Source organism: Anser brachyrhynchus (genome assembly GCF_964034855.1).
Source record: "Anser brachyrhynchus genome assembly, chromosome: 8".
NCBI lineage: Eukaryota > Metazoa > Chordata > Aves > Anseriformes > Anatidae > Anser > Anser brachyrhynchus.
The window spans coordinates 516,245-538,285 of NC_137702.1; the positions used below are offsets into that span (position 1 = coordinate 516,245).

Consider the following 22,041-nt stretch of genomic DNA (forward strand, 5'->3'; position numbering starts at 1 on the left):
GCCTAAGTGGCTGGAGCTCTCCCAGGGGACCGTGCTGTTGTCCTCACCAGCTCCTTCTGTAATCCTGCTTCAGAGTTCGCCAAAAAACACACTGGGGAAGTAATGGCTTCTTTGTTTCAATGCACTCTTCCTCTGAATTTACAAAGAGGTTCTTATCAGGTGATAAAGGCCAAGTTCCTGAGACAACTAGCTAAGTTGTGATTTGCTCCCTGCTCTAGGGTATTCACTCAAAATCCTAAGGGTGTTGAAAACAGTCACTGCTGTTGACGACACATTTTAGAAGAATTACCTTGTGGAACTGTCATGCAATTCTTGTTCTGCTTGCCGGATACCCAACTCCTCTGTAAGTTAGTTGGGTTTTATGTTTCAAAGTCTATATTCTCCAAAATGGAGAGGTAATGTTTCAGAAACAAATCACAATAACGGACAATTTTGGATTATTCAAGTTCATTTACCTTGAAATTAACAACTGACAAGGACAATTTCTAGTTTGCTGCAGCACAGTCCACAGAAAGGCTTCTATTATTATTATGAATGTTTAAAAACCAGCAACCTTTAGATATAAAACTGTACTTTTTAAACTAGTATTTCTATGTTGTTATGAAGACGATGCACTGCATCTAACCCATCTGGTAATGGACAATTCTTTTCATCAGTTTTTGCAAGATAGGTTTTAAAAGTTGAGCTGCATACCCTCTGGGTTCACACTGAACACTGAATATATTCATTGTAGACAAAAGCTCAGCAAATATATTAATCCATTAATCACTGGCATGTATAATGACCTTCATACCTGTATCTCAATGTGGCCAACCATGTCAGGTACACCAAAACATGCTAATTCTCAGCCCAGGCAATGAGCAGGACAACATTCCCTCTGAAGCTGTCTGCAGAAGGAGAGCAGTGCCAAGAACAACACTGTAAGCATGCAAAGAGATCACCCCAAAATGTATGTAATATGGCCAAAAGCAAGAGCCACGGGCATGCTGTCAGTTCAGAGCTCCCAGGAGCGCTGTGTCTCAGCAGGCACTGGGGGACAGAGCCACCACCGCTGGGGAGCAAGGCAGGGCTGAGTTCTTCAGCAAAAGAGAAGTTGTGTTATTTTTTTAAAAAGCACTGATATCCACACATACAGAGGAATGTAGTATTTTGAGACACTGAAATTAACTCCTGTGCAGATTACTTACAACGTATTTGCATGGACAATTTCATGTCCAGAGTCTTTTTCAGGGGCTAAGAATGATCATCAAGGCAAATTGCAAATCAAATGAACAGACATGTTGTGCTTTAAATGATTATGCCAGCATTTTGAATTGATTACAGCATAGAATATAGCAGAAGATATTTCCTTAAAAGGAATTATATACAAAAGCATGAAACCTTTTCTGCAACTATTCCGATAACAGAGTGCAAAGACTGTCTGAAAAAAACAAGACAACTCCAGATGACTCCAGTGTCTAATTTGCCCATAATTTGTTTTCTTCTACCAAAGCTCTGCTAGACTTTTTTTGGGGAGGAAAAAAAAAAAAAAGGATAATGAAAAGGTGATTATCAGCTTTATTTGCAAGTTTTCAGTGACTGGCTTCAGAACATTCAAACAGCTTGTCTGCAGATTTTTAGTTAACTACTGGGGAAGGTGCTGGATGACAAATGTATGATTAATGATTGCCTTTGCATGTCTGTTATAAATTAGATGCTCTGTCACTAAATAAATACATAAATAAATGGGCTGGATGTAAAAGAACATACTTTTCACCAAAAATGACATCCTTAGTTGTAAATTTTAACAGATGTCATGAAACCAAAGATATTATAATCTATTACGAAAACCCTTTGAAGCTTTATTTTAATTAGCTTACAAAGTCATCAGAACTCTTGGAGAGAAAACGATACATAAAGTGTATCTTCAGAACCGCTTGAATGTTGTCACCAGGATGTGATGGGCATGGTTTAAGAATAAAAGTACAGAAGAACAGAAACTAAGAGCAGTCAGTACTCTAGTAACACATGGTTGATATTTAGCAAAGAAAGCCTGGCATGGAGTGCAACTGTGAAAAAATGGGTGCCACTCCCTTAAAAAATCCTTCTTATCCCAACACAAAAAGGGGGAAGGCTCTGAAACCTGTGTTTGAAGTAGCTGAGCCTAACCAGAAGCAGAAAAATGATATATGCCAGGGTGAAAGTATATTCACAAACAGTTGATAATTTTATTTTAAAATGGGTTCCCTGGATGCTCTCATTCTTGGTCAACGTCAGTGGCTTTCAGCCCGCCATGCTGGTCCCCTGGCAGCAGTGCGGGGCGTTGTGTCCCCTGCAGCCAGCCAGGGCTGCCCCGCACCAGGTAGCGCGGATGGGGCCCATCAGGATGCTGTAGATATACAGCTTGGAAGTTTCCCACAAGAGGCATCTCCCTGTACCAAAGCCCCAGCTGTCCTCCAGATCTGGGCATGAGCAGAGACTGCAGGACCAAAACAGGGCTGCTCACCTCCTCCTGCTTCACCACAGCACAGCGTTTAAACAAAAGATGTACGTATGATTTGAACTCCTGATGATGGTGAAGCCTGTGAACATTAAATATTTCTTGGGTGGGGCATGTACTCATACTGGCCAAGACTAGGTCTGAAAGCAGTTTCTAACTTGCAGTCCTTCCATGCTGCCCAAGGGAGATGTTAGCATTACAAGGCTCATTGCCCCTTTGTAGCCTTTGGGCAAACTTCAGGACTGATTTTCATCAAGCATGGCATGTTGCTTGCTTTTTGTTCGAGTGTCCGTTGGTGCTCCATCTGACAGTGCAGACACCTTGCAGCTTTCCTTTTCTAGATATCTCTGAATGAATGGGAGGAGACTGGGACCATAGTGGATTTGTCTCTGAATATATTATATTGGCTATGGATGGAGTTCCTACTTGCTTTATAACACAGCTCTTTTTTGTCACTGAAGGTAACTATGTGCTGTATTTCTATAGCATGTGTTTCAATGAGATTTCCATACTAGAGCAGAAGGGCATGCTCCAGTACAGTAGGACTGTGTAGCATCGCTATGAACCCTGGTGTGTAACCATGGAGTAGACAGCAATTCATGTTCATGTATGATAAGCATGTTTTAAATAGGTTTGTGATTCCCCTAATCAATATAAATTCTAATTAATCTCTCTTCTGAAATTCCATTTGCATGCCCACTGCTCACTGCTTTTCCAATTTCATCTTCTCACTCCTTTGTTTTCATGATGTTATCATCTGCTCTGTCACTTCTGCTGCACTACAGAGGTCTTCCGTCTCTGTGCAGACAGCCATTGTTACAAACCATCTATTGTCTGCTGGATCGTCAGCTAAATGAAGCAACAGCACAGCAGGCATGAAGTGAGTCAGTTGCCAGCCTACCTTTTATCCTACCTCTGTTCAATATCTCAGTCTACGATAGACAGCCTGCCGGATGTTGGACAAGTCATACGGATAGGTACACAGATCCCTACCTTCTCACAGGAACGCAGAGGCTTGAGTTACTGCCAGAGCACGCGAGCCAGCCACAGCTGCACAAGGCACTGGCTCCCCGTCTGACAGCGTGGGTGAGGCTGTTCCCTGCTTCGTGGCATCACGAAAGAGCAAAACCCAGCTCCTGTGGTGGTGGGACTGCGGGAGGAAGCCCCGGCAAGGCCACGGCGGAGAGCCACTGCTCCTGAGGCATAGGGCCTGGGGCCAGCACTGCGGGAGCTCTGCAGAGGCCTGACGGGCAGCAGCCATTGCTTTGCTTGGGGGTACTCCGGTGTCCTGTGCCATCCCCACGGCCAGGGGCCCTTGTCATGTGCCATCCCCTGGCCAGCCGTCCTGGCTGCAGCCCCATGTCCTGTGCCATCCCCACGGCCGGGGGCCCTGGCTGCAGCCCCATCATCACCAGTGGCGTGCCGACCATTTCCTGCTTCACGCGGTTCTGAAGCGGCTGTGGCTGAGCATTCAAATTATTTTTGAAGAGCTATATGACTACTTAGGGGCTTACGTGGCAGAAATTATGGAGTGAATAAATGAATGACTGGTGGATTTGAGTTTTAAAGGAAAAAAAAAAAAGAATTGAGTTCTCTCTGCCATAAATGTACGATTTAGAAAGTCCTTTTCAAAGGTTTATCTAAAGGCCGTGTGTTCAGTTGTGTCTGCAATATACTGATTGATCCCCAGTGTGAAATTCTGCAGAGAAAAAGTTATCATTTTAGGGTCCAGGAAGAGTAAATGGGTCTACCTGGACTGTCAGTGTGAAGGAAGCCAGGCAGTACTTGCTCTTCATCAGTATTTGAATGTGGTCTCTCAACTTGAAAAGAAACCCTGGAGGGTTGTCAGCAGATTATCTCAGCTGCTTGGGATAAGTTCAGTGTATTGCCACCAGAGTGGTGAGTGCCTTCAATTTTATACCAGCTTAGCCAAGATAAAAATCAGACTCCATGCTTCCAGCCTCAGAAGGCAGCCTGATAAAATTAATAAGAATAATTTTTTGTAAGAATGTCTTTTGATAGCTTAGCAAAAGACAAAAGATTAAATGTGAAGACGAAGACTTCAAGCCATGCTTTCTCTGTTGGTGTAAATAGTTACTGTTACACCGAAACAAATGGAAGATCTCTTAATTTATACCACCTGAAGGTCTGACAGACTCACATTTGTTTAACATTATAATGAATAGAGTATTTTATGGGTATCAGATGAATTCAGGTAGAAACCTTAGTTTTTAATTTCCTGCCTGCCTCGCTCTGATCTGTATAGCAACCACTGCATTATTTTATTGTAGTTGATTTAAAAATTAACTTGTAATGCACTTTAGTCAACCCTCCCTACCAAATGATAACTTTTTTTTTTTTAATTACAATTTGGTTTTCAGATTGATATCCTCATTGTAATGCATCTTCATTCTGATTTACACTAAATGCTTAGTAGTGTGACTTACAGAGAATTTTTAATGACAGGCTCTTAAGTTTGCAACTGCCAGTAATTAGACTCACCACTGTGCAATGCAGGGAGCAGGAACCTCTGTAGTAATCAAAGGTGCAGAGTCAGGAAACGAAGCAAAGCTTTATTTCCTCAGAGAAACAGGGGGAGCTGCCCCTGAGTTTGCTGTGTTACTGGGAACAGCTTCATAGCAAAGTTCCATTATTTCTGACCTTTCTGCCCACATTGCAGAGCAACTATTGCCATTTGGGACAGTTTAAGGTACATCAATCCCTTCTGTAATTGTCAGCAAACCATTCCAGCATCATCATTAGCTGTCTCTGCAGCTGGTATGGAATGGAGGGGAACATTTTGGGGTGATGCTGAGCAAGAGTTCCTTCAGCATCATTTTCTCTTCAAGTAGTTTGATGCCAAATACAAATTTCCATGTATTATTGTACTGAGGCTGACAATTAGATAAATTTCTCAGGTTTTTGTTGCCATCTTCCAGGAAACCAGAAAAGAGTACATTTATTTGAGCCTATAATTTATTGGTGTAATGACCAAGAATTAAAGACTGAGTATAACTAGCAGCACCAAGCCTTTTCGGTATTTCTTTTAAAAAATCTTCTATTTTTTAAGGTTACTTGCTATGTGCTTTGCTGTATCCAACAGACATAATTTGGGTCTCAGTTAACCTGCAGCTTAGGTCAAAAGGAACAATAGCAAAATTAAAAGAGTTTGACCAGCAAGAAATAATTGTGACTTTCTTACAAAGCAGTTGAAAGAAAGCAAGAATTACAGCTGTGGAGTCAGACTGTGGAGGCTTTAAGGGACTTTGGAAACTGTGAACCTCAACTGTTCAAAGCCTGCTGGGTCATCAGGGAAAGCCCCACATCATTCCTGCAGCTCTCTTGGGCTTGCCACGCATGAGGAGCAGTAGTGCCCATCCCACCTATTTAGGGCAGTCCCAGTTCTCCATCCCATTAAATGGGATGTCTACTGGCAAACCCAGTTCTCATTTTGAACCCAGTTCTCGTTTTGAACTCTGTTGTCTCTAATGTTTGTGTATTGTAATGCTGTTTTATTTTGGAGCAACTGTAAAACAATTTGGCAATGGTGCTGATGCTGGCATTGGATGGCACTGCTGAGGACACAGAGTCCTCGCCTCAAACCCAGTTCCCTGCAGATGCCCCAGGTCTAAGGTGGTGTGAAGCAGTGCTGTTTTGGCACTCAGTCCCGCCAGGGCAAAGTCAGCTCAAGACAGGCCTCAAAAAACCAGCAAGGTTTTAGCACTGGATTTGTCTCAACGATGTGTGGTCATTTAAAGCTTCCTTAGTTGTTGTACTTAAAGGGAACATTTATAATGCAACTCTAGAGCACACAAAGTAAATATGTCTCGCTTGGTGGATGGCTTGAAGAAAACCTACTTAGTTCAATCATTAGGTCAAGTCAAATAAATTTCTACCTTCTTCAAAGAAAATTACTAGTGAATGTCTAGGCTGAAGTGATTTTAACTTCCCTGACATTGAAGATTTAGTTACATCAAACAATAATGAACAGCTGAAAGATGTAATTTTGGTTATAAAAGGAGCGCAACACCTACGCATTCAAAGATGAAATAATTCTTACTATTCACTGCACCATAATATCTAAATACGTGTGGCATTAAGTATGAGTAAGATTATTTTTAGAGGAAGCGGATGGCTCTGAAGCTTAGTCCTCGCTCAGTATGTTAAGGACCTTGCATTTCAGAGGAAAACCTACAGAAAATCTTGTTCACTGGATGTTTTTCATTGTGTTATGGATTAGTAAACGACAGTAAATGAAGCTCTGGCAATAGGAAGGTTGCTGCTGGGTCTTCAGAAGTGAAAGGGCTATTTTGTATCATACTTGGAGACTTCTCGTTACTTATTGGTGTGTGCTATCCAATGGCCTGGGTAATGGGCATCAGAAGAAAGTATTGTTTAAGTAAAATAGCTGTGGTTTGGGTTGGGAGTAACTAAAACAGTAGTTCTGAGAACCAATGGCTGTGTTCTCAGGCATCTGAAATGTGTTACTAAAAGCAAAGCAATTTTTTCTATTTCCAAAATCCCAGTTTGCGAGGATGCTAAGCCATCCCCCAGCCTATCACAATAGCCTCTTGTCAACTGCAGATGCTTATCTTGAAAGATTCATTTTTTTTTTTGCAACAGATTGAATTCTCAGAAAAGAGACCAAACATAAAGATGTTAGGAACCAAAGTGAGAATCCAAAAGGGTTTTCAGGTTTGATTTGGTTAAGCATCCAAATGTTTGGATATTGATTTGAAACTTACTCAAGTGGCTTAAATCTAGAAAATTGGTAATGGGCTCTATCCTCCCTGCGCTGTGAAGGAAACTCTTGGCACATATAGTCCCAAATCGCATTGACCTTTTTTGCTGCCAAATTCTATTGCATTTTCATTTCTAATTTACTGTCCAATCCAGCCCCAGGGTCTCTAGCTTTTACTACCTTTCTAGGTTTGCATTTCCTATTCAATATGTGCTTTTTCACCTTGCTTAATAGTTTTCATTTATTTCCAGTTGAGTCTCATCTTATTACTAAAATTTTAGGGACTGATATATGAGATCAGATCTGTGATCCATCTGTGTTGTTATTCTTTCTTCTACGATTTACCAGGTTCAGATGCTTCAGAAGGGATAGGAAAAACACAGAAATGGGTAATTATGGAAACCTTTGCTAAAGTAAAAGTGTTTATATCATCTTCCATAAAATCCTTTTGAAATCACAGCATTTTTTCTCAGCACCCATATACATATCTATATTTTTCTGAATTCTATCAAATGTTCAATCTCAGTTATATACATTGGCAGTGAGTTTCACAGGTTTATTTTGAAGGTCCGTCTGTTGTTTCTGCTTACATTTGTATTTCCTCCGATGACAGTAGGATTATTTCACTTTTTTGCAGTAGGGGGGTTGGACCCAATGATCTCTTGAGGTCCCTTCCAACCCCTACAATTCTGTGATTCTGTGATTTCCTGGTTTGCTAATTTTCCAAGGTAATGCCACTTGTGATTGTCAGATTGTCATTAATATGCTGTCACCTCCTTTAGAGCAGGAAGAAAGACACCATATACAATAAATTACAGTAAACATCTTCCCTCTACTTTTAAAAGTGTATTTCTGAAAAAGGCTTTTCTCTAAAATCTGTGGTCAGAATTACTGACCTCTTTCTTACTTGTAGCTCATTTGCATTGCCATCGTCTGGTAAGTAGCTGTCTGGTAAGGGGAAAGTATCTCTCTGTATGTTTCTCTTTGATACCTCTGAATATTCCTTATGCCATTTCTTCACTTCACTCTTCCTAATGATCGCACCACTTTTCTGAAAATGACAGAATGAAAACACGGTATCGCAGGTAAAGCGATGATAGAGGCTGTGCCCATGGAAGTCTTTTCCTGTCTTAATGACTCTGTGATGCTATGACTCTACGTACGCAGGCAGGTGCCAGACACAAGAAGGGCCAGGAGATGCTACATGCTCAGTGACCGGTGCCACCACCTGCGTTGCCCCGCAGGGGAAGGGCTCTGCAGAGCTGCCCGTGGGGGAGGTCCCTGGGCTGTCACGTCCAGGCTGAGCTCCTGCGCGGGCACTGCGACTCTCCCTGAGGCGGCAGGCACCATGGGGGGCTGGAACTAGATGATCTTCAAGGTACCCCTAGCCATTCTATGCTGTGGTTCTCTGACACCTCCACCCAGCAGGGCTGTCACGGGGTGACAGCGGTGTCACGTCCTCGCCCATGTGGCTGGCGCCAGGGGTTCAGCGCCCGGTGTGCCACTGAGGCAGACCCACGAGTGTCCTTACCTGGCGCCAGCCCCACGTCTCGGGAGGTGCTGCTTTCTGCTAGCACACCGGGCTTGCCAGCTACGCTGGACTGGTGGAACCTTTGCAGATCTTCTTGGCAGCACTTCCCGTCTTTTACTCAGCTTTCTTTCTCTGTATCAGATGCTTTTGATCTGTGCTTGGGATTTATTGGTTTAATCAATATAATCTCTGCAGTATCATCCATGCTAACTGAAATAATTCCTAACAATGTTTTGTTGATCCCTGTGACTGCTGAATGAGAGCAAAGCTATGCAGGAGCATATGGCAGCATTTCTTATCTGTGATGGCTGAGTTTAGCATTTTAGAGTGTTTTTATTCCATTTTCTTTTAATCGGAGTTATCTATTTGCTTAGAGATCAGGCCATTTTTGTGTGCTTCCTCATTGATAAAACCACGCTTTTAAATAGTCTGTAAAATCCCATTTTGTTTCCGTAGACTTTTGCAGGAGCAAACAATTTACAAAATTACAGGGCATTGCTACAGTGAAATGCACAGAGGTAGCGTGGCACACATGCTCTGTTTGTTGAAGTATAAAAAGTGCTGATTAGTTTTAAATGTTTGCAGAGAGAACAATGGTTTTTAAATAAGTATATGGCTAGATGAAGGCAGGACTATTCCCAATGATGGCAGTGGTATGGTTTCAGGCCTTATGTGTTTATACCAACAGTACTGTTAAATTGCTAATGCTTCTCTGTGTATATACTGTGAGCACACTGAGAGTTGCTATGATAATCCTGTCTGCTAAGGACGAGCTGAAGCATTTTGGATTCCAGTGCCTGGTATTTATGGAAGGTTTTTATAGTACAGACTCAGCAGTTTGCACACTTTGGTGAATTCGTTTACAGTAATTAGTGTAACACCAGGCTGGCTTTGCAAGTCTGTTTAAGCCATTCTTTTTCAAGTATATCAAAATTTAAACATCTAAAATATAAGCATGGCTTTTATTTGGATTACTTAACCTGTTCTTCCATCTTTACTGAAATGACCGTGAGTAACTTTCAGCAGGCTTTTCAGCCGTGTCAATCCTAGGCTTGCCTGCCCGGCACCTTGCTGCTCTGAGCGGGGGCAGTGGGAGGCACCTCTGGCATCACTGCTGCTCGTCACAGGGCAAGGAGGGCTGGTAGGGACTGGGCCTGCAGGTTTCCTTTACACCTATTTAGCTTATGTTTCGCTAACAAAACAGAATCAGTCCACATGTTTTTAATACACTTTTTTTTTTTTTTCCCCTCCAGGAGTGGGCCGATTTTATTCTACATATCTTCTTTGGGATGTGCAGAAGGCCCTACAATGCTATCTGGAGACATTGTGTGCCAGAAATTGCCTTGAGAGAATTTTCTTCTATGCTTTATCCTGAACTGTTTATATGGCTGTTCAACGCTCTTCCAGCAACTATTAAAGGAAGCTTGTGCTCATGCGGTGTCCTGTGAATGTGACTTGATGAACATACCTACCAGAAAATAAGCTGGGGTAAAGCAGATGCTGCCCTGGAGAAAATCCAGACTGTGTGAGAGTGGCATTTTGCTTTGGTTTCCACAGAAAAATTGTAGTTGCTCAGATATAAATTAACCTTACAATATTGGCCTCCTCTTGTTACACTTTGTTCATTTGAAATCATAGTCAGACATCATGAAGGGATTTAATTTTTTTGCAACTCCTGGTCTAGGTTCCCTGTTATTTATTTATTTATTTCCCCCCCCCAGAAATCATTTTCAGCCTTCTTCACCCAAACTAGTGACAGGAAGCCAGGTGAAGCTCTCCTGCCTGCTACGTGTATGTTCAGAGGGATGCTTTGGCCTGACATGATGCGCGATGGCAATTCTCGTCCGGAAGCCCCGTGGCCCCAGCAGCAGTGCAGCTCGGCTGCTGGCGAGAGGTGCTGGGGCTGCAGGGCTGAGGGAGCCGCGACCCCAGGCACGCCGCCCCACGCCAGCCCACTGCCGCTGGCTGCTGCCCACTGAGCCGGCGCTGGTGGGGCCTGCTGCTGAGCTGCTATGCTGTGCTGGAGATTGCCAAAACTGTGTTACCCATGTTCTTTAATTACTTTGGCTTTCACAGGTAAGATAATTCAGGGTAGCTGAGCTGCCTCTTTGTATCCAGCTGGGGTGGTCATGTTCTCTTCCATCAACTGGCACAACGCGACTCAGTTTTCTTGGTTAAAGTGGTATTTAAAGGATGACCTAAGCTATTGGGCAGCATTTTTGCTTGAGGCTGTTGAACCGTGGCCACTTTTCCATGGTAGGTGTTGGAAGTTCAGTTGGTTTTCAAATCACACAAATTGAAAGTTCTAAAATTAACACTTTGCTGTTGTTTTCTCCTCATCAATAGAACTGGCCTGAAGAAAAGTGGAAATTTTGTAAAAATGTTCCAAACCTACGGGGTTTTCAATTTATCTTCAAAGCATGTGGTATGTGGGCGCCGCGTGTGGCACGGAGAGTGGGGCTGCTCCGCGCCCCTAGCACAGGCGGGGGCGTCAGAGCAGGGCTGGGGCTGGGGGCCCGCTGCTCACTGCGGGCTGTCCGGGCCGGTCAGCGCATCACGGCCCCAGGCACGGTAAGGGAAGAGCTGACACGGGACTCGACTGATGAACAATTAGGAAATGTATTCTAATTAGTGTCAATCAACTTGTGGTGGTGTAAAAAAGGACCACTAGATAAGGATTACTTTTTTTTTAATGAGATGACAAATGTGGTAGAGGAGGAAAAGCATCGATACACAAGTATCTGCATGGCATTTGCTGACAGCAGCGTGACATCTTGGGTGAGAACCTAGGAGGCTGCGGGGCTGCCGTGCACAGACACGGCAGCAGGGGTTGGAGGTGACCGTGACACCTCCAAGGGGCTTGGCCGGCCCCACCTCCATCCACAGGGACAGCGGCTCGGGGAGCAGAGGTGGCTCGGGCTGGGGGCTGCCGGTCTCCTCTATGAGCTGCCGTGGGCACACGTGGGGGACAGGGACTGCAGGCAGGAGTGATGCGAGGTCGTGGGGAGGGTGGGGGACAGGAGAAGGGGCCAGGCACCAACAGTTGAGTCAAACAAGGAGCTGATCTGCCGAATTCAGCAGAGAAAGGCAAGGCATTATTTGGTCTCAGCCTGTGATATGTACACAGGGAGCAGGAATTTGATAACTGAAAGCTCTTCAAAGTAGACAGGGATATAAGAAGATCCAAAGCTGGAAGCCGAGATAAATATGCATTTTATGTACAGCAGGAGTAATTTAATAACTGGAACATCCTACCAGAGCTAATGGCTGACTCCTCATTGCCAAAATGTCTTAATGGAGATTGGTTTGTGGTTTTCTGAAAGGGCTGCTCTAGCTCAAAACGAATTAATTCTGGAAACTTTCTGTGTCCAAGTCACAATGGATGCCCACGACAGCCCTTTCTGGCATGGGCCCACAATTACTCGCTCCAATTAATTTCATTGGAAGCAGGATCAGACCCTCACCCTGTGAAGCAAAGAAGGCTGCCACTTACTCTGGGGGGCGTTCACCATGCTGTGGCACGTCAGCAAGCAGCATTGTTCTCTGCGGCTCTGTGGCTAATCAACATGTCAGCTAAAGTGGATTTGATTTTGAGAAGTCTTATGGACCCCAATAAAGATCAGTAATCATTAAAATTAACCACACGCTGATTTAATCAACATATAGCTTTGTTAATTACTAGCTCTTTCTTCGTGTCCATCTGCTTTAAAGATTTTAGTGAACCTGCAGCAGATGTTCATGTAAATATAATAAGCTGGTTGCCATGTAAATATAAAATTTTCAGGAGTGTTTGTGTTGCAGACTTCCAATTTATTTGTGCTGTTGTCAGTATCATGTCTTTAGTGGCTTACACACAGAACTGATAACTTTGTTAAAGACCCGTTAGAGATGATTTCTGCTATCAGGCTTTCCCTCTCCCTCGCCTCCCTCCACGCATCCCACTGCTGCTGCTCGTTCTCAGTGGGCCAGGCCCTGGAGATGTGCCACAGCATTTGCAGTGCTGTCCTGGGAACTGCCACGTAAAAATGAAATAGGCCCCTTCTATTCACGCTCTTTTCACGAGTATAAAAAATAATTTCACACACAGCAAATATGATTCATTCACCGTGAACATTGTAAGTGGGAAGTGGTTCATGCAGCGTGGCGGCGCAGGTTTGCAGCTAGCTTTCCTGCTGAATGGACAAACGGGGCTGTGTGGGTGGGACAGACAACAAACTGGGAAGCATCATTAAAGCTGAAGGTGCTTTTAAAAAATGCATACTTCGTGGCATAAACTGAATCAAAAACAGATTTTACTCTGCCACTACTGACTAAATTGTGTGCACGCTGCCAATTCATTTTTTTTCCTAGTTAAACATAATCCTCAACACAATGGAAAAAAAATGCCCACAAAAGTTTTACATTTGCAGAAGAGCTTTATTTCGCTGAAAATAGTTATAAAGTTTAAGACTTAGAGTCCACAGCTCTAATAGTTGATTTTTTTGACTTGGCGGTACGTGGGGCTGTTTCCTCATGTGTGAGCGTTGTGGATGTGGGTCCATGGAGATCGCTGCCCGCAGGAGCACCGCTCCGGATGAGCTCCTTCACCCATGGTGTGCAGCAGAGGCTGGTACGGGAGGTGCAGCACAGCCCCGCACCCAGGAGCTGGGAGCAGCAGCAGCCTTGGCCCTGGCCTCTGCCTCTGTCACCCCCTCGTTTCTCATCTCAGTCCATTCTGCTCTCGCTGTTTCACTTCTACCACGAAGAGCACTGCACGAGGCCAGGTGGGGGAGTGTGGCTGGGCCCAGCGGTGCCCACAGCGCCGTGGGTCGGGAGCCTGCTGAGGCCAGGACCCTGGCAACCTCCTGCCACCACGGAGGGTCCCAGGATCCTGCACGCAGACCACAGCTGGTTTTCTGTGCAGTGTTGTCTTTGCTAAGGAAAATGAGACAGCTCCAGGCCAAAGGGACCTGGAACGCAGAGCTGTGCCCATGGAGCACCTCTATGGTTTCCACTGAGTACCAGGAAAGCCATCCCGGTATGAGCCCTGAGGGTTTCTTCCATGGCCAAGTATTTTGGCCTTGAGGTTACTTGCTTATTTAATGCAGTCATATAAGCATAATCATTGTCCTCTCTGATTTGGGAGTGGTTAATACAGTTAGGACCTGGTTCAAAATTACTACTTATCAGTAGGGATAAGGCATGCAGAAAATTTGGAAAATCTGGCTCTGTACTTGCCTGCATTTGATCTTCGCTGGATTGAAAAAGTTTTCTTGATGCAATAGCCCAGGTGTCCTTTGTGAACGTAGTCTGACAGCCGGCTCTAGTGCCGTGGAATAGGGCCTGAAAACTTGAAGTGTAGCAGCCAAGAGGCGGCCCCAGCAAGGCCAGCTTGGGCAGGACGCCCGCCTGAAATCCAGTGTGCCCATCCTTCAGGAGAGCCCCGGCCTCACCTGTAGTCAGCGTGACTGGGAGGACGAGTGAGGATTGAGGGCTGGACAGCACGGCATGGCACGGGAAGGCACAGGGATGGGCGCTGGTGTGGGCATTGCAGGCGTCCTGCGCTGCGGGGTCGGTTTCCAGCACCAGGTGAGAAGCGCTCATGGAAAGGAGAAAGGAGTTGACAACTATACGATCCAAATGGCATAGGTATTACAAGGAAATGCCTCTGCTCTATTAAAAATTCTTCTTTGCCATTAAAATTCACTTTTTATCACAGGGAAATTAGTGATCCTCTGAAGGAAGCAGGCTGGGAGCATTAGTGTCACAGCTGTAGTGAATTATTAGTGCTGTTTGTGACATGCAGCCCGAGCCAGGCCAGGGCGCGCGTGTGCAAATGTGGGGTGGCTGTGCATGGATGTGGGGCAGCTGTGCGTGGATGTGGGGTGGCTGTGCGTGGATGTGGGGCAGCTGTGCACGGATGTGGGGTGGCTGTGCGTGGATGTGGGGTGGCTGTGTGTGGATGTGGGGTGGCTGTGCGTGGATGTGGGGCAGCTGTGCGTGGATGTGGGGTGGCTGTGCGTGGATGTGGGGCAGCTGTGCACGGATGTGGGGTGGCTGTGCGTGGATGTGGGGTGGCTGTGCAAAGGTGCAGAGCGGCTGCACAGCTGCAGCTGTGCCACTGTACCCGAGGTAAGGCTCTGGGAACAGGCAGTGTCGGCTGGGGCTGTGCCCAGGTGACAACCTATTCTCAGCTGCTGTTGAACCTGACAAAAGGCACCACTACAGTACTCTGAGCCTTCACAGGAGCTAATATAATATGTTCAGATTGTGAATTCAGGGAGGAATTTCTTTTTTTTTGTTGTTATTAAATTTGTGTAAAGGAGGCCCTGGTCAATGAAAGGCATTCCTAATTGTGCCTGCAGTGCTGTTAAGTGATAATAATCCCAAAGGTAAGCAAACAACAAAGGAAGAAAGTCACTGTTTATTCACAGATGATGAAAAAAACACTGATTCTCAGATTTACTTGGCAATGTCAAAGACACACAGCTGTACCTCCCCGCTCAGGATACGCAACCTGCAAATCTGCCTCTAATTCACTGTACCTTGAGTTATGTCTGGAAAAGTCCAAAACCCCAGCAGAGCCCCTTGAAAGCCACCATTGCTCTGTTGTCCCCCAGCTCCGGTGCCCACCCTGGGCAGATAAGATGGGGAGGCTCCTTCCCTGCCTGGCAGAGGGGCTGGTGCGGTGCACGCGGGGCTGGCTGCTGGTGGGCACCACAAGCGCACGTGCCCCAAGTACTGGTGGGATGGGTGCGTTCCCAGCTGCTTTGCAAAGCTTCCTCCACGATGGATTTTAAAGTCAATTAGAAATGACTGCTTACTGATATTGCATGATGGCATAATGGGAAAACTGACAAAACGCAGAACTGCTTATTTATAATGGTTTTCTATATTTTCCATCTGCCTTCTTCCACAAATAATTCATCTAACAAGTAACAGGACCCCAGCTTCATCTGTGATGCTGCTCTCTGGTCCATTGCATGCGCTGTTGCTGCCCAGAGCCGCCGGCTGCAGAGCCGGGGCTGCGGGGACGCCCCCACCTCCCATCCCTGGGCCCCTGTGGGCTGGTGGCTGTGCCGCGCACCCGACAGCCTGCTCCTGCTGTGTGCCACAGGGCTGCCACGCTGGGCTGCTGGCAGACAGACCACCGAGGGCACCAGCCTGGCCGGCTGCTCCTCTTTGCCCAGGTTTGGTGCTGCCATCCCAATCAAATGTTTGCAGCCCGGCACTCGTGCCTCCTCTCCTGCATGGATTTGTCTTTGCAGAACATTATCCAGCAGCTGATTCTGCATGCTTGTTGAAGGCGATGTGAAAAATGAAACGTGTATTTTGGTGCTGGTTAGGGGAGTAGAGGGAAAGATGGATCATAACATAAAATTTCCTGCAGATAGCTGAAAACAGAGTTATCCTGCATTTCCGTTGCCACTTGAAAAGATTCTTTCTGATTTCTGCTCATTTTTTAGCTTCTAAGAATTTTGGTTTCATTTAGCTATGCATTGGCAATGACTTCAGGAGCCTGGAGAGGAGGATGAGAGTGAAGGCAGATCATCAAACACCTCTCTTCAAGCTCCTTTTCATCCATGCAGTCCTTACTCTCAGATTGGCCACTGCTGGCATGAAATTCCCGTGTGCAGGAGAAGATTTACTGCATTTCAGGGAAAGGAGCACAAAGGAACAGAGACAGACAAGTGACTGGAGAGTTCGGAAGCAGAGGCTGCCTCTCCTCCCTGCCTTTCCCAACACGGGTACGAGTTAAGCGGTGGTGAGCAGCACAGAGGTGGGTGGGGGGGCGTGCAGAGGTCTGCATCCCAGCGAGGGCAAGTCAACGTCAGCAACAAAAATTAATTTAATGATGGTAGAAAATAATCAGCAGTGGTGAGTTCATCTAAACCAAAGTCATTGCATTATTTATATAAAGATGTGCTTTTACAACTTCTGGTAATCTTTGCATAATTCTTGCTAAAATTTTGTTTTAATACTAAAAATATAGCGGTCGTGACTGAACACAGCAAACAGTAGAGAAGCTTCCATTTCCCACCACAATTGAGTCTTACTATGTCAAATTCTTAGATTTCAGATGACAGTGGAAATTAATAGCAAGAATAAAATCTTATAATTGAAACTGAAATGAAACAAAATCTTACAGATGGGATACTGTCTTCAACTTTACTCTGAGTGTCTGAGGAATCACTGTGCATTTTTTAATTCTTTGACTCTTTTCCATAAATATTTTGACGTGCTCAGAAATTTATCTTCATTATTAAGGCTGCTCGATTATCCCATACTGCTGTGTCCAAATGCAGAAGTTTTTACATTTTACTTGCCATTTATTCAGAAATAAATTCCTAACTGGAGGCATGCATTGCAGGCTTGTGGGCGGTGGGCCGGGCTGGCGAGCAGCGCTCCCGGCCCTGCTGGCGGCCCGGACTCCCCGGTGGCGTCAGTGCAAGGAGGGCCGTGGTGCGAATGTGGTGCTCTGGGGTACGCGTTCTCTGCGTATTGCTCCTGTCAGGAAGCCCTGATAACTGTTCTTTTTAAAAGAAGGTATTTATACTTGTAGACCATATTGATATGTAAGTTAATAGGCTGGAGACCTTCCCTTTTGCATCTGGTTTTCTTCAACCCCGTCCTTTTAGACATTACATTTCTCTTGTGTATATAATTAAAAGCTGGCCCTAAGCGTGTAGGAAATGAAAGGCTGTTGAAAGGAGGAGGAAAGCCTTTCATTTTGTGCCTGTGTCCCAAGACAGTGTTATGTTGACTGAGCAAACTGATGCGAAAGCTTGCCCCGGGGGCCTGGTGCCCTCGCCCAGCCCTGCAGCGCTGGCCCAGGTGCGGATGTGCGCAGGCGTGGGACGGTCCTGGTGTGGAAGCGACAAAGCTCTGCCAGGGCCGGCGGGCACCCAGGTAGGTCCAGGGCTGTGTTTCCAAGGGCTTTGAACCAGGCCCCCTTTGGTGCTCCCTACAAATGCTCCTCAGTGACCTGGGATCTTGCCAAGCCTACTGGTGTCAGAGAGGAATTAGAATAGCTGTGGGACGTAATGGAGGAAAAATCCCATATTATTTCCTCCTTTATAATTCATGTTTCTATAATATCCTTTAATTTCCTCTAAGCTCCTTAAGTGCCTGTGAAACTGAAGAGTTTGGATCCTTTCTGCGCAGCTTTATGACTGAGGTGTGAAACAGGCAGTGCTTCCAGTGCTGATAGCACGGACCCTGGCAGTCTCTCTTGCAGCAGCTGTGCCAACGGGGGGCCGGACCGTTTGGTGTGGTGGGGGCTACTTGTGAAATGCTCTGTGTCATTGCTGATGCTGAGAAAGGACAAGAGGTACATTTGCCTTAGAGTTTCCCTTTTGCATGTGAGGTTAGGGGGAATATTACAGGAGCCCCTTCCGTGGCCTTTCCTCAGTTCGGTTTATTCCTGTGTTTCTGTGTGGCTGTAGGTGTTGGCCGTGTACTTTGCAGATGTCAAAGCAGCACAGACGTCAGGTGTATGCAGTGGCAAAGGCGTCCCTGTGCCAGGTGGACCGAGCAGAGGGTGTGTTCATCGCACCCACCTCTACCTGGAGGCCATGAAGGAAAATAACTCTTCAGCATCCTGAAGCACACCACACTCCTGCTCGTCAGGAAACTGGTTAAGTGCCTCTTTATTGACAGATGTGTGGATTGTATGGTTGATGTGTCTAGCATGATCCGCTAGTCTGACCTCTTGCGTAAGAGAAGCTTTAAAATTAAACCTGTAAATCCTTCCTGAAGCCCTTTTCCTTGTGATTAAGTAAAAGCATTTTATCTAGGAAAAAAATCCATTTTGGCTTATTCAGAACTATATTGTTTCTTCACAGATGTGAGGATAGTTTTGTGTGCTAGGTTGAAGCCCTCTGCCATCAGTTTAAGTCAACTCCTGAGCATTTCAGGGTAAAATGAATCATTGATCTCCCTAAACCTCTTACTGCAAGAAGGCTTCCAGATGCAAATTATTCTTGTAGGTCTTCTCCATGCTGTTTCTAATGTTTCAGCACAATTTTGATGTGCTGATGACAGCAGAGGGTTCAGTATTTCATTGCTTCTCTCATGGTGGAGGTGGGTAAAGTTTCAGCCTGCATTTTTTCTGCTTTAAAAGAATAGAAAGTTAAACCCAAATTACTGTGTGCTTTGTCAAATTGTCTATCAAGCATTCTGTTCACAAATAAAGACAATTTCAGAACTTTTCTTCAGATACTTTCATTTTTCAAACGTTGTCTTTAGACGTTTCCCATGTTTAAATTATAGAAAGTGTACTCCCTCCTATCTTTACTTTGGTGGCAATACTGAATATTTTTGTTTCAAGTCAACCGTACGCATTTAAAAAAAATATATTTTTTCAATTCAGCCAACTAATTTGATCTCCTGAAAATCAGTTTTTACAAACCTCATTTTTTTTTTTAAATCTTACTTTCTCTTGAATTGGGAGAGTATGATAGGTCTTTTTGTCTAAACCTTACATGTTTTTATGGAATGGATGTCGCGGGGCAGGGGCCTGGAGCCGTATCGGCAGGCCGCTATGGGCAGGTCCCGGGGGGCGCTGGTGGCAGCCACGTGCTGGGGCCCCGCTCGCTGCCCCCAAGCCCAGCAGCGCCCCTCGGCAGCGCCTTGTGAAGGGGCCCCGGCCCGAACCAGGGGCGTCTGGATCTGGAGAACGAGCCTGTTCTCGGGAAACAAAAAACCGTCCTTGTGGCCTTTGCTTTTTCTGCCCTGTCCGCTGAAACACTCGGATATGCTTTTTGAAATGCTTGGACTGCAAAATGCATACACAAGGTTCCCCTTCATTAATTTAAAGAATAAAAAAGAACTGAACATTTTCTTGCTTCCTGACTAATTGCATGCCAAATTGCTTTACAATTGCACCAGAGAAAGCCTTTTTTTTTTTTTTTTTTTTTGAGAGTGAAAGATTTTTATCTCTAGATGCTTCCCAGAAAGGAATTTTCATAACAAGAGTCTATTAAGAGATGCTTACAGACTTCCAGGCCATCTGAGAGGTTACGGAAAAAAAAAAAAGCTGAAAATGGTGTGACATCGTACACATTCCAGCTAAAGTGTCCGTTGCTATAGCAAATGAAGGAGCATAACTAACCTCTAACACAGCCTGCTTTGAAAATCTGTGTGGTTTGTTAAGGCTCTTTTGTTGCAAGGCATTCATTTTCTCCATTTCTGCTGCAGTTTGCTAAACTGTTCCCAAATTATTGGAATTTATAGTACAGAAATGACGGTACATGTTAGGTATGATCTGTAAAGCCTTAAAGAAATGATGCGTTCCCATGTCACCCTCACTGGCACAGCAGTATATTAATGGAGTATTTGTGGAGACAATTTCAATGTTTTATTTTACTTTATTTCTTTTTGCGTTAAAGATGGATCAAATCTAGAGGAGAGAAAGTGCAGGTTGTCCAAGCTGGAAGTCCTTAAACTTCTGGTTTAATGTAACATTTCGAGGTTCTTGCTTGCCCTAAGCTTTTATTGGCTTGAATGCACCCTCACACTGTCTCCTTCCCTGATGCTGTTACTACTGTCGAAAGTGCATGCTTTTTCTGTTATTCTGCCTTGCAGTACTGCCACCCAGCTTGCAGGAAGTCCTCAGAAGCAGCCTGTGGGCTGGAACTCCAGCTTTCCAAGAGCACTGACCTTCCAGGGAATGGTCTTGTGGCAGGCGTGAAGAAAACATCTATACGTTTCAAATATAAATCCTAGCAAATACATGGTTTTCAAAAGTAATTGCTATTTACTTTAGCTAGCGTGGGAAATAAATCTAGTCAAACCACCAAAGAACACATTCTGTTTTTTTGCTGGGGAAACCAGTAGCTTGTGTGAACTATGGATCAGGCTGGGTTAATGGCCACTGGCTGGATTAAAGAGCAAAAACTGGTAGGCAATGAAAAAAAAAACCACACAAAAAAACCCCAGAATTTGCTACCTGAAAGGTACAGAGAATTCCCAAGACAAAACACAGTAAATTACTATAACCAAAACTGCTATAATTCTGTAGAGAGAAATAAGCTGGTGAATGTATACAGACATGTCTGTTCAGATTCAGTTGTGATAACGCGCTATGGAGCTGATGTTAAGTTAGAGTGAAGGCAGCTGCCGGAGCTGCATGTGAGGAACTGGAGGGATGTCGGCTGGCTGCCCCAGCCTGCCCGGCGGTGCCCACGGCTGCAGCGTGCTGCCGGGGCAGTGCAGGAACGCGGCAGGGAGCGCCTTGTCCAGGGGCGCGGGTTAGCCAGCAGCAGCCAGCAGCGCATGCTGCCAGGGGACCTGGTGCAGCTTCAGCAGCAGCATCTTCCTTGTCTCTACAGAATACTGCTCTATGCAGAATAAGGAAATAAAAGGCATTGCTACTCTGGTGTCATCAGGCGTCAAGAGTACTGCTCTGTAAGGGTGAGGAGTTACTGCCCTCATCTGATGTCCTGCATCAGGGCCATAACAGCAATGCCACTGAGAAGCACAGCTGTGCCTCTTAAAAGGCTCCATCTCACCAGCCTTGGAAAAACACCATTTTTTAGCCCTACAGGGAGCTTGGTTTGGACCCTAGAAGAACAAACAAGCACGAGCAAAGCCCCCTGCCAGCACAGTGGGAATTTTCCCTAGCTGGGAAGGGCCCTGGCTCAGTGTGGTTGGATTTATGCTGTAGCTGTCAGAAAGCCTGGCTCTGGCAAACTGCAATGAAGTGCTTGTGCTGAAGCAGCTGAGCTAAAGCTGAACAGTATTAAATCCTGACATTTTAAGAGAGCAAAATAAATAAAAAAATACTCACTGTTTCACTACAGCCCGAGCAGACCATGCACTGCTCCTAAAGTCTAAGAATAGCCATCACCCATGTACAAGGAAAGCTCTTACGAGTTAGTCAATTGGGAAATAAATCTAAAAGTCAGGCTAAACAGCAAAATATTGAATTTGTTGGAAATGAGTATGCTGCAGCACTCCATTTCTCTGAAAGCAGGTTGATTACAGCTGACATCAGGGGGCCTTACAGGCACCGCTGTTTGGGTACAAAGGCTCCTGTTCCCCAGGGATTTGCACTTCTTACAGCACTGGACGTGGCTGCCTGTGAAGTGACCTGGCCCCAGGTGCCAGCTCACGCCGTGCAACCCGATGGCCACGGCTGTGGATAAGACTGGGGCTGCTGGCAACGCAGGCGTGTGCCCGTGTCAGCAGCTGCAAAGTGCCACTCTGCTGGCCCCGTCCCGCGTGCACCGAGGGGCAGCTCCCCTCGCCCCGCGGTCCCTTCCAGCATGACGCACACATTGTGGTTTTCTCATCCCGTCTCGTCCTGTC

The 22,041-nt window shown here is 45.5% G+C and overlaps 1 long non-coding RNA gene across 4 annotated transcripts in view; it reads left to right on the forward strand.

Annotated features, from left to right (window-relative positions):
* Positions 1-21,423, forward strand: part of LOC308199402 — a 68,969-nt gene extending 47,546 nt beyond the window's left edge. For 2 of the 4 annotated variants that reach the window (XR_013954612.1, XR_013954614.1), the window contains exons 4-5: positions 18,177-18,367; positions 20,317-21,423. This is a non-coding gene — a long non-coding RNA (uncharacterized lncRNA). The remainder of the gene's footprint in view (positions 1-18,176; positions 18,368-20,316) is intronic. The other 2 variants (XR_013954611.1, XR_013954613.1) reach the window with 2 other exon arrangements.
* The last annotated feature ends 618 nt before the right edge of the window (positions 21,424-22,041 follow it).